The 13,662-nt window shown below is 45.1% G+C and overlaps 1 protein-coding gene across 28 annotated transcripts in view; it reads right to left on the bottom strand.

The window, feature by feature from the left end:
* AFDN (afadin, adherens junction formation factor) overlaps positions 1-13,662 on the bottom strand; it is a 359,169-nt gene that overhangs the window by 264,097 nt on the left and 81,410 nt on the right. The gene's annotated exons all lie outside the window — the stretch shown is intronic.

Raw genomic sequence — 13,662 nt, 5'->3', positions numbered from 1 at the left:
AGGTGAAGGCAACAGTGATTCCAGTGGCGATAGGAGCACTTGGAGAAGTGACCCCTAAGTTGGAAGAATGACTACAACAGATCCCAGGAGCAACATCTGAGCTCTCTGTCCAGAAAAGCGCAATGGTGGGAACAACTAAGATTCCTGCGCAGAACTCTCAAACTCCCAGGCCTCTGGTAGAGGACCCGAGAATGAGAAAGGACAACAAAAACCACTCCCATTGGTCACCACCCATCTTGAAAAAATTCCCCCTCCCACAAACTAATGTGCCACAAACAGGAAGTTGATATCAACAACCACTCCCATGTTATTTAGGCGTATCCATATAAATGGCCCACCCTGTACTATAGGATTAGTAATGGATAGGTTCCTTATTGATGCCTCTTCATTACGGATCGGGCCTAATGTCACCTTATGCGCAATTTCTGGGGCGGCTAGGAGCTGGTATTTGTAGCCGGGGGGGGGGGGGGGGGGGGGTGTTGGCCAATATCCATGGCCCCTCTCTGAGCTATGAATACCAGCCCACAGCTGTCTGCATAGCCTTATCTGGCTATTAATTATAGGGGGACCCCACGGCATTTTTTGGGGGGATCCCCCTATTTAGTAGCCAGTAAAGGCTAAATATACAGCTGTGGGCTGATATTTATAGCCTTGGAAGCTCTATGGGTATTAACCCCTTCCCAGGCTACAGACATCAACCCCCAGCTGTCTGCTTTCCCTCTCTGGCGCAGAAAATTGCACGAGAGCCCACACCATTTTTTTCCCTTTTTTTTTAAATTAAAGATATTGCGTGCAGATTTTGTGTGTGCGTCTTTATTTCATCTATTTATGCACCATTTTATTAGGCTAATTACTAAACATCGGCCTTGGTATTATCGACCATCTACCTCTACCATCTGTCTGTCAACATTCTTCAATGGAGTATGTAAAATAAGAGGTTGGTCAAAGAAACGACATCACAGTTCTTTCTTTGTTAAATAATAGATCTTTATTTAGGTTACAAAATCGCAGACAAATCCGCATGAAAATCCGCACAAAAAAACGCAGCAAAACTGAACCAAAAACGCATCATTGCATATTATGGACCCCAGACAAGAAAAGATCTATTGCTGTGATACAATTATAAGCGTTTAGGTAGGAAACGAAGGTGAAGCAGGTAGAAAAGTCCCAAGGACGCGACCTGCACGCACTTACATGTGGTGAGCCACTGGAGAGGTGCCAGATGTTGCAGAAGGGCCAGCTGGGGCATGTAGTCCAACTGGCAGCAGATAATGATGTCACGGTAGCTGAAGTGGGTCACTGGACCCCTCAACGCTTCTCTCCTGTCCACAACAATTGTCAATAGCAGAAGGTGGCACTTGTGGATGGTATAGGACCCCCCGGGGGCTCTCCTGTAGCGGTGGTGTCTGGGTGCAGGTTTTGGAGCGCCCGTGGTGTTTGGGCAATCTCAAGCAGCCAGACACGTAGGTGAACTTGTAAACATAATTTTACTGAAAGAGGTAATGGGGTACAGTCTCTCTCAAAGGCAAAGTTCACAGTATATTGTGCATATGAAAGCAATTCTCTTCACTTGCTATTAGAGGAAGTGTTATGCGCAGTCCAAGAAATATTACACTGATGGGAGGGACCTTCACAGATTAGTGTGTTTCCACGGAGAGCCAAAGTGTGGAGAAACTCACAGAGCCCACCATTCCCTTTCGCAGGGGGTAGGTTAAACAAAGTAAGTGGCGTGGCAGCCACATAGATCTGGTCCTGCCTAGAAGCGAACAGGATAAACAGCATGCAGGAGAGCACATGTGAAGCTTATCTCTCCTGACTGGAAGAGGCTTCACTCCTTTGTGGAGGAGATTATGAGGAGAAAAATGTCTCCCCAGTGTGGACCGACATGGAAACTATGCTGGGAGCAGTAGTGTCTGCTTCCCCCGTCTTCCTAGGCAGCTTGAACCGAACTCCAACTGGAAGTTACCTCAGGAAGTGTGCGAGACCTGAGCTGGGAGACTTCTCCCAACCGTTTCTATGGCAGCTTGTTGTTAGGAGAATAATCACTTAACTTTCCTATACACTCATTGGTCAGTAGAAGGCAGCAAAGTACATTTATGTGCAATGTATACAATAAGCAAAGCAGATCCTTCAAGTGGTGCACAAGAGAATAAAATGGGGCACTTTGTATGTATAGGAGTTATATTGTTTGCATACTGTAATACACCACATTGTCAGCTCTGTTGTACAGCCTCTTTATCCCAAACTGCCGTTCCTGAGCAGTATCAGTAATCGCACATCTGTGTTAGGCTACGTTAGTTCACATTAGCATACCTGTGCGCAGCGTATCATCTGAATGCACAAATGCATGCCAAAACGCATGCTTATGCTGCGTTTACTCCGCATCATCTTACGAATGATGAAAAGAAAAACCCGCTGCTTGTGCATGTGTTCAAATGCGTTTGGCATGCGTTTGCGTTGTTTAGGCGCATGGTAGAGGTGGTGAAATCATTTCCTGGACATGCACAGTCTGAAGTACGCATGCAAATCAAACGCATGCATACGCATGTCCTAGCGTTCCAATGCATTCCCATAGACCGTAACTCATCGGCATGCGCAAGCCTGCGCATATTTGACGCTTCAAAAAAAAGGTTGCGTTTGCCGCACACCGCTAAACGACGCATGCGTTCACAAACGCATGCGAACTGATGCAAACGCATGTCCCTGCGTACACAATGTTAAATATACTGTATGTACGCAAGATGTATGCAGATCGGTACGCAGGTATACACTGCGCACACATACGTTAATGTGAAACCGGCCATACTGAAAAGTTTCTTTCAGCACAACAGACATGTTTGACTCATCTATAGACAGGCAGTGTAGGGGAGAGGGGCATGCTATTGTGGGGGCATGTTCTTTCTCTGCTTTGTTGATCCCTGCTTATGATTGGTCAGGGAGGAGAAGAAATACATGTGCTCAGTGAAAAATGATAACACACACATATTTGGTGTTGCAGAGTTGCGAGCAACCAGACCTATAAAACTGCCACCCTAGTTGGCTTCTTTAGTGAACGCTGTAAAAAATTGAACAAAAAAAAAAAAAGCTAAACCACTATGCTTTTTGATACCGACGAACAAAAAGTGGAATAACCAATCAAAAAGTCGAATGGCAACAAAAAATGGCATCGTCGCTGAAAGTCATCTTGTCATACAAACAAGCCAAGATACAGCTCCATCAGGAGAAAGAAAAAACTTCTAGCTTTTCAAAATACAGTGATGAAAACTCTTTCTATAAAATCGTTTTTATTGTGTAAAAGCGCCAAAACATAAAACAATGAGTTAGGCTACGTTCACATTCGCGTTGCGTCGGGCGCAGGTTCGGCGACGCATAGCGGCGCATGCGTCATGCGCCCCTATATTTAGCATGGGGGCGCATGGACATGCGTTGTCTTGCGTTTTGTGACGCATGCGTCATTTTTTGCGCAAGCGTCAGGGCGCACAGGACGCTGCATGTTGCATTTTTTTAGCGCCGAAAATCAGGCCAAAATTGGACGCATGTGTCACAAAAAGCTGCGTTTTTGCATGCGTTGTGTCGCCGACGCAGCGCCGCACAACGCGATTGAGAACGTAGCCTTAAATGTCGCATCGCTGTAATCGTACTTGACCCCAAAAGTAACTTGCCTTATCACTTACCACACAATGAACAAATATTAAAAAGGAAAAAAAAAAACTCCCTGAATTGGAATTGTTTTTTGTTTACTCTGACCCACAAAAATCAGAAAGCAATCTTAAAAAATGTTATGTGCCCAAAAATAGTCCCTATATAAACGTCTACTCATCCCACCAAAAACATGCCATCACATGACTATTGGTGTATATAAAAGAAAACTATAACTCTCAAAATATTAAAGAGTCTTTTAGTGTGTAACAGCAGCCAAACATAAAAACCCGATATAAATAAGGTATTGCTGTAATCGCACTGACCCAAACAAAGTCAACTAGTCACTTAAACCGCACGAGGAACTGGGCAAAAAATGAAACCGATTCGTTACCTGCTGTTGATTTGTTAATTCTGCCTCCCAAAGATTGCACTAAGGCTCAGCTCACATTTATCCTGCGCTCTGCCTATGAGCACTTACACACGCTTTCTTTACAAATCTCTGAAATACATGATTCAGACGGAACCCCCGGTGGAAGATCCCCTATGAAGCAGATTATTATTATTTATTGTTATAGCGCCATTTATTCCATGGCGCTTTACAATTGAGGAGGGGTATACATAATAAAAACAAGTACAATAATCTTGAACAATACAAGTCATAACTGGTACAGTAGGAGAGAGGACCCTGCCCGTGAAGGCTCACAATCTACAAGGGATGGGTGAGGATACAGTAGGTGAGGATAGAGCTGGTCATGCAGCGGTTTGGTCGATCGGTGGTTACTGCAGGTTGTAGGCTTGTCGGAAGAGGTGGGTCTTCAGGTTCTTTTTGAAGGTTTCGATGGTAGGTGAGAGTCTGATATGTTGCGGTAGAGAGTTCCAGAGTAGGGGCGATACGCGAGAGAAATCTTGTATACGATTGTGGGAAGAGGAGATAAGAGGGGAGTAGAGAAGGAGATCTTGTGAGGATCGGAGGTTGCGTGTAGGAAAGTACCGGGAGATGAGGTCACAGATGTAAGGAGGAGACAGGTTGTGGATGGCTTTGTACGTCATGGTTAGGGTTTTGTACTGGAGTCTCTGGGCAATGGGGAGCCAGTGAAGGGATTGACAGAGGGGAGAGGCCGGAGAATAGCGGGGGGACAGGTGGATTAGTCGGGCAGCAGAGTTTAGAATAGATTGGAGGGGTGCGAGAGTGTTTGAGGGGAGGCCACAGAGCAGGAGGTTGCAGTAGTCAAGGCGAGAGATGATGAGGGCATGGACTAGGGTTTTTGCAGATTCTTGGTTGAGGAATGAACGGATTGAACAGATGGAGGAACTGTGAACGCCGTCTAGCCTGGGATCTGGCGGTGTCTATCTTTTTAGGAGTTCATAAAAGCGTTGTCTGACACAGTTTTGTACACATCTGAAAAGAAGGACACCGCTGAACAGAGGCCAGATGAAATCCAGAGTAACTCTGCTCCCTAATACTGAATGGATCCCTACGAGGTTTCATCTGAGTCATGTCAGTAGATTTAGATGGAAACCCTGATGTAAGTGCTCAGCATAGAGTGTCAGAAAAATGTAATCCAAAATGTTAAGCAAAATGTTGCCAATAAAAGCTTTGACTCAATCCACAAAAAAAAAGCAAGACCCTATCAGGTCCGTCATCTGCCAATTGACATATAGGGGGCTTTCACACTACTTGTAGCACAAAAGGCCCTAGAAAAGAGCTATAGATTCTAGCCCCCTAAAAGAACTACAGCGAATTCTGAGCTCCTAAATCCAAAAGCCCCCTTCTTTCTGATCCCCAGTGTGCCTAAACCACATTTAGAGTCCACATGTTTGAAATTTCTGTAGCGATGAGAGCCAGCCTATTTTATGGGTGCATGCCTCCAGAAGAACGAGCTGGGTATAGTGTACGGAAACTACAACGGCAAACTTGCAATTTTCACTCAGCAACATCCACTGCTACTTTTTTGGGGGGGAAAACACACATCAAAAATCATCACTACACTTGAAGATAAATTCCCAGAGGGCTGTAGTTTCCAAAATAGGGACACTTGAGGGGGGAATCTGCTCTTCTGGCACTTAGGGGCTCTTTATATGGAGTCTGCATACTATTCTACGATTGTACAGTACTGCTTAGCCATACTGCTAGACTTTTGGAGAACAAACAGCCACATATGGGGGATTGCCACGTTCAGGAGAAATTAAATGACTAATTTGGTTGCCAGTTTTAATATTTTCCCCATGTGAAAATGTAAAATTAATGACTAAACTTTTTTTTGTAAAAATGTAATTGTTTTTTTTTCACTGCCCAATGGTAAGGGCGCACCCGTGGAATCAATGGGATCACTGCAACTTTAGATTAATTGGAGAGTTCTGCTGTTCTGGCACCCCCCTGGGGCTCTTTCAGTGGGTCATGGCACCCACAAACCATAACAGCAAGATCTGCACTACAATAGATCACTTCTTCCCTTCTGAGCTTGAAAAGCATTTCCCAATTACATGAAGTGTACTTGGGCACCCAGCAGAAATTGCATAATAAACTGAGGTTTAGTTTCTCCAATTAGTCCTTATAAAAATCAAACATTTGGAGCTAAAACACCATCTTCATGGTAAAAATGTAATTATTCTTTCTTCATTGCACCTTGGTATAAAACTCTGTGAGGCACATGTGGTGTCAACATGTTCACTGCACCCCTAGATAAATTCATTGAAAAGGTGTTTATAAAATGGTGTCACTTTTATAGAGGGGTTCTGCTGTTCTGGCATATCAGGGGCTCTGATAAGGTGACATGGCACCCTCAAACTATTACAGCAAAATCTGGACTCCAATATAGAACTCCTTTCCTTCTGAACTTTCCATTGTGCCTCAAAAGCAGTTTTCAACCACATATGGGATATTGGCATACTCAAGAGAAATTGCACAACAAATTGCACTCATTTTTTCCTATTCTCACTTTTGAAAATTAAAACTTTTGGGTGAAAGCAACATTTTAGTGGAAAAAAATGGTAATTTTCAATTGACTGAGGAGCTTTTAAACTAGGATCCATGGGAGGGTAGTTGTGATAACAAAAGGGATAGAGAAGACAGAGTGAGACAGTAGGGATGAACGAGGATTTAGGGAGGGCTTGGACATGCAAAGAAACATAGGAAGGTAATAAATGTGCTAATAAATATATGCTGGGAAACGCAACAAGTCTTGCAAACAAGATGAATGTACTGGAGACTCATGTCAGCCACAGAAATCAATGTGGTGGGCATTACAGACACCTGGCTGGATGAAAGCCATGTCTGGGTGACAGAGTGTCACACTACATTTAGAAAGCTCAGGAAACAGAAAAGGTGTGGGTGTGTGTGTGTGGGGGGGGGGGGAATGAGCATTTCTATGAAATCCAACTTAAAACCTGGGGCGAGCTGCAGCAATGTAGTCACTATGGGTAAATGTACATGCTGATAGCAATCATGAAAAGCTGCTAATCAGAGTTTGTTACAAGCGTACTGATACAGCTGAACAGGTAGAGGATAAAATGCTGCAACAAATTAAAAAGGCAGCAAATAATAAAAGGGTCCTTATTATGGGGGATTTTAACTATCCAGACATTCAAGGGACATAGAATCTTCTGGTTATACTAAAAGCTGTAAGGTCTTATCTGTAATTCAGGACAATTACCTCTCTCAGCTGGTTGATGAACCAACCAGGGGATATAATCTATTGGGTCTGGTTCTGTCAAATAGACCAGATACAATTTCAGATCTGAAGGTAAGGGAGCATTTGAGATGCAGTGATCATAATATAGTAAGTTTCAAACTGATTTCCAATCAAACACTCAAAACGGGAAATGCAAAAAAACGGAACTTTAGGAAAGCTGATTTCACCAAATCAAAGGGGTTGTCCACTACTAGGACAACCTATTGTTAAACTAGATGTTGGGCCCGATAAAAAAAAATAAAGCTTATACCCACCTCCCGTGCCGTTCTAGCAAGTGCCGACACACTTGAACGAAGCTAGCATGAAAGGGGAAGTATAAACTTTATTATTTTATCAGGGCCGAACATTTAGTTTAAGAATAGGTTGTCCTAGTAGTGGACAACCCCTTTAAAGGGAAGGTGCCGCATTTTATTTTTTGTATTAAAAATGATTGTTTATATAAACAATTATTTTTAATACAAATTTACATTTTTTAACTTTTTTTTATTATTAATTTTTTTTTCAGCCACTGGGCGCCGCCATTTTGCTTTGCGGGAGTGTAAGTGTAGCTGCACGACACTTAAACTCTGCAAATATGGCAGCCCTGTGCATAGAGAACTGAGGTCGGCGTCCGACCGTATAGTTTACATTGTGCTGCTCCCTGCTGTGACTGGCCACGCCCCCTGAGCCGTCCACCCCACAGCAGAGGCAGGAGATCAGCGCCATCTGTTGTAAATTCCGCTCTTGGGCTCCCTCCGGTGGTTGTAAGTAGCACTTTTGTGAATTCTGCTCTTGGGCTCCCTCCTGTGGTTTTGAGTGGTATAGCTGCTTCTTGGATTTAGCATCAGCAGCTGCTTCCACTGATCGTCTTTCTGGCTCGGCTATTTTAGTCTGGCCTTATCCCTCAATCAATGCCAGTTGCCAATTGTTCCTGCTTGGAGTCACTGCTCTTTTGGATTTCCCTGACACACTGTCCAGTTCAGCAAAGATAAGTCCTTGCTTGTCCTTTTGCAGTCCACTTGTTGTGGACTTTATTGTTCAGCACATTCTATGTTGTGCTCATTTGTCCAGCTTATCAGTATGGATCTATTCAGCTAAGCTGGAAGCTCTGGGCTGCAGATTTTGCCCTCCACACCTTTAGTCAGGTGTGGAGATTTTTGCATATCTCTGCGGTGGACTTTTTCTAGTTTTTATTACTGACCGCACAGTGTTCTTTCCTGTACTATCTATCTAGCTAGAAGTGGCCTCCTTTGCTAAATCTTGTTTCATACTACGTATGTCATTTCCTTCTCCTCTCACAGTTATTATTTGTGGGGGCTGTCCTATCCTTTGGGGATTTTCTCTGAGGCAAGATGCTTTCCTATTTCAGCTAGTTCTCCGGCTGTGACGAGGTGTCCAGGGAGTGACAGGAACATCCCACGGCTACTGCTAGTGTTGTGTTAAGATCAGGAACTGCGGTCTGTATAGTTACCACCTGCTCAGAGCTAGTCGCATGTCGCTCCTAAATTACCAGTCCATAACAGCCATCTTCCAGGAGCTCACAGTGTGCTGTGAGCTCCAGTTTCACAGTATAATCGCAGGAGCCCTGCGGTTATAGGAGGAGGAGAAGGAGAAGACCAAGGATGGGAGGGAGAAAGGACTCAGCAGGGAGCCGTGAAGTAAGTATCAGTGGGGAGGGGGAGAGGCAATCTAATCCTATCCTTTGTGGTGCTGACTCTGAGCAGTTATCTCCTCCCATGTGTGTTACTGTGCTGAGCAGTGTATCTAACCCTCTCCTGTGTGATACTGTCTGCTGAGCCATGCATCTAATCCTATCCTGTGTGATACTTTGCTGAGCTGTGTATCTACTCCTCTCCTGTGTGATAGTCTGTTGAGCCATGCATCTAATCCTATACTGTGTCATACTGACTGAGCTGTGTATCTAATCCTCTCCTGTGTGATACTGTCTGCTGAGCCATGCATCTAATCCTATCCTGTGTGATACTAACTGAGCTGTGTATCTACTCCTCTCCTGTGTGATACTTTGCTGAGCTATGTATCTACTCCTCTCCTGTGTGATAGTCTGCTGAGCCATGAATCTAATCCTATACTGTGTGATACTGACTGACCTGTGTATCTAATCCTCTCCTGTGTGTTACTTTGCTGAGACGTGTATCTAATCCTCTCCTGTGATACTGTCTGCTGAGCCATGCATCTAATCCTATCCTGTGTGATACTAACTGAGCTGTGTATCTACTCCTCTCCTTTGTGATACTTTGCTGAGCTGTGTATCTACTCCTCTCCTTTGTGATACAGTCTGCTGAGCCATGCATCTAATCCTATCCTGTGTGATACTGACTGAGCTGTGTATCTAATCCTATCCTGTGTGATACTGTCTGGTGAGCCGTGTATCTAATCCTCTCCTGTGTGATACTGTCTACTGAGCCATGTATCTAATCCTATCCTGTGTGATACTGACTGAGCTGTGTATCTAATCCTCCCCTGTGTGATGCTGTCTGCTGAGCCATGTATCTAATCCTATCCTGTGTGATACTGACTGCTGAGCCATGCATCTAATCCTATCCTGTGTGATACTGACTGAGCTGTGTATCTAATCCTCTCCTGTGTGATACTGTCTGCTGAGCCGTGTATCTAATCCTATCCTGTGTGGTACTGTCTGCTGAGCCATGTATCTAATCCTATCCTGTGTGATACTGACTGAGCTGTGTATCTAATCCTCTCCTGTGTGATGCTGTCTGCTGAGCCATGTATCTAATCCTATCCTGTGTGATACTGACTGCTGAGCCGTGTATCTAATCCTATCCTGTGTGGTACTGTCTGCTGAGCCATGTATCTAATCCTATCCTGTGTGATACTGACTGAGCTGTGTATCTAATCCTATCCTGTGTGATACTGACTGCTGAGCCGTGTATCTAATCCTCTCCTGTGTGATGCTGTCTGCTGAGCCATGTATCTAGTTCTATCCTGTGTGATACTGACTGCTGAGCCGTGTATCTAATCCTATCCTGTGTGATACTGACTGCTGAGCAGTGTATCTAATCCTATCCTGTGTGATACGGACTGCTGAGCCGTGTATCTAATCCTCTCCTGTGTGATACTGTCTGCTGAGCCGTGTATCTAATCCTCTCCTGTGTGATGCTGTCTGCTGAGCCATGTATCTAGTTCTATCCTGTGTGATACTGACTGCTGAGCCGTGTATCTAATCCTATCCTGTGTGGTACTGTCTGCTGAGCCATGTATCTAATCCTATCCTGTGTGATACTGACTGAGCTGTGTATCTAATCCTATCCTGTGTGATACTGACTGCTGAGCCGTGTATCTAATCCTATCCTGTGTGGTACTGTCTGCTGAGCCATGTATCTAATCCTATCCTGTGTGATACTGACTGAGCTGTGTATCTAATCCTATCCTGTGTGATACTGACTGCTGAGCCGTGTATCTAATCCTCTCCTGTGTGATACTGTCTGCTGAGCCGTGTATCTAATCCTCTCCTGTGTGATGCTGTCTGCTGAGCCATGTATCTAGTTCTATCCTGTGTGATACTGACTGCTGAGCCGTGTATCTAATCCTATCCTGTGTGATACTGACTGCTGAGCCGTGTATCTAATCCTCTCCTGTGTGATACTGTCTGCTGAGCCGTGTATCTAATCCTATCCTGTGTGATACTGTCTGCTGAGCCGTGTATCTAATCCTATTCTGTGTATTACTGTGCAGAGATGTGTATCTAATCCTCCCCTGTGTGATACTGACTGCTGAGCTGTGTATCTAATGCTATCCTTTGTGATACTGAAGGCTGAGCCATGTATCTAATCCTATCCTGTATGATACTGACTGAGCTGTGTATCTAATAGTGTCCTTGTGATACTGACTGCTGAGCTGTGTATCTAATCCTCTCCTATGCACTCCTCTCCCCCGTTATGTGTGATCTATATGGCGGTATTATGTGAGATCTATATGGCGGTATTATGTGTGCTCTATATGTCGGTATTATGTGAGAACACTGTGGCGTCGTTATTTGCGATCTATATGATGGTATTATGTGAGAACTATAGTACAGTATTATGTGTGCTCTATATGGCGTAATTGTGTGCTCTATATGGCGGTATTGTGTGCTCTATATGGCGGTATTATGAGTGATCTATATGGCGATATGTGTGATCTATATGGCGATATTATGTGTGATCTATATGGCGGTATTATGTGTGCTCTATATGTCGGTATTATGTGAGAACACTATGGCGTCGTTATTTGCGATCTATATGATGGTATTATGTGAGAACTATAGGACAGTATTATGTGTGATATATATGGCGGTATTATGTGAGAACACTATGGCAGTATTATCTTCATAAAGGGGACCCATTCTACGGTGGTTCTGGCTGAGGGTCTGGGGTAATAGAGGGGGCAGCATGACCTCCAGTTAGGTGCAGTCAGGGGAAGGCTGGTGAGGCAGGCAAGAGAGGGGTCTCATTTTTATCATTACTATATGACTACATTTCCTTCCCAGCGTCACCCCGTACTTCGCCTGTCGCCTCGCTTTCACACATCGCCAGGACAGGATGGAGAAGACAGGATCTGAGGAGGGGAATGGGGTCTTTGCATTCAAAGTCTGGATCAGAACAGGCCATCAATCCACAGAAATGTTTCCTGGATTTCTGTGGAGCAGACAAGCAGACGGTCCATCCATGTGTATAAAAGACAGCGCTCTATGTACAATCCCTGGCTGCTCCGCGCACTGAACATGGTGCCCCCCATAGACCAGCACACTGCTCTCCTGAAATACTCTGTGCTGCTGTCACCCTGCTCCCTCCACCACATATCTCCCAGAATCCTTGCTGCCTGCCATCATCGGTGACGGTCTACTTGTCAGTATAAGGCTGCCGTCACACTATCAGTATTTGGTCAGTATTTTACCTCAGTATTTGTAATCCAAAACCAGGAGTGGGTGATAAATGCAGAAGTGGTGCATATGTTTCTATTATACTTTTCCTCTAATTGTTCCACTCCTGGTTTTGGCTTACAAATACTGATGTAAAATACTGACCAAATCCTGATAGTGTGACGGCAGCCTTAAGGTACCTTCACACTAAGCGACTTTACAACGATAACGATAGCGATCCGTGACGTTGCAGCATCCTGGCTAGCGATATCGTTGTGTTTGACACGCAGCTGCGATCAGGATCCCGCTGTGAGATCGCTGGTCGTTGCTGAAAGTCCAGAACTTTATTTCGTCGCTGGATCTCCCACTGACATCGCTGAATCGGTGTGTGTGACACCGATCCAGCGATGTCTTCACTGGTAACCAGGTTAAACATCGGGTTACTAAGCGCAGGGCCGCGCTTAGTAACCCGATGTTTACCCTGGTTACCATTGTAAAAATTTAAAAAAAAAACACATACTCACATTCCGGTGCCCAGCGTCCGCTTCCCTGCACTCCTCCTGCATCCTGTGTAAGTGCCGGCCAGAAGCAGAGCGGTGACGTCACCGCTCTGCTCTGTGGGAGATGCCGGAGATGTTCGGCGCTGACACAGGATGCAGGAGGAGTGCAGGGAAGCGGACGCCGGGCACCGGAATGTGAGTATGTGTTTTTTTTTACTTTTACAATGATAACCAGGGTAAACATCGGGTTACTAAGCGCGGCCCTGCGCTTAGTAACCCGATGTTTACCCTGGTTACCAGGGGACTTCGGCATCGTTGGTCGCTGGAGAGCCGTCTGTGTGACAGCTCTCCAGCGACCACACAACGACTAAACAGCGACGCTGCAGCGATCGGCATCGTTGTCTGTATCGCTGCAGCGTCGCTTAGTGTGAAGGTACCTTTACTCCGCAGTCACCAACAAAATGGCTGCCCACTGGGTTCCTGAATATCATCCTCTCTTATCCCTTAGCAAACACCTAGAAGGGGAGGAGAGGAGCCATCACACACACGTCAGCAGACTCCGCCCATAATTACTGCAGTGCAGTAATGTGAGCTAGTTGTACACTAGGTTTTTGTCAAATTTCAGCAGCTGCTCCCCCTAGTGTTTAAAAGTGGAAATGCCAAACCTTTTAAAATTATTTTTCATATTTTACTAAATTATAAACAAATGATATTTTTTAAGAAAATGTAAACATCAATTCTTTAACCCCTTCGTGCCATGCGCCATACTAGTACGGCGCTGCTGGCACTGCATTAGTGCCAGCCGCAGTACTAGTACGGCGCCCCGATCACCGCGGTCTCGCGCTGAGCGCCGCGGTGATCGGGTGCGGGTGTCAGCTGTATATGACAGCTGACACCCCGCAGCAATGCCCACGATCGGCGCTGTCGCCGATCGCGGGCATTTAACCCCTCTGATGCCGCTGTCAATAGT

Source organism: Ranitomeya variabilis, chromosome 2 (genome assembly GCF_051348905.1).
Source record: "Ranitomeya variabilis isolate aRanVar5 chromosome 2, aRanVar5.hap1, whole genome shotgun sequence".
Classification (NCBI taxonomy): domain Eukaryota; kingdom Metazoa; phylum Chordata; class Amphibia; order Anura; family Dendrobatidae; genus Ranitomeya; species Ranitomeya variabilis.
Note: the sequence above shows the minus strand (reverse complement) of the source record. Positions and strands in the feature narration are given on the sequence as shown.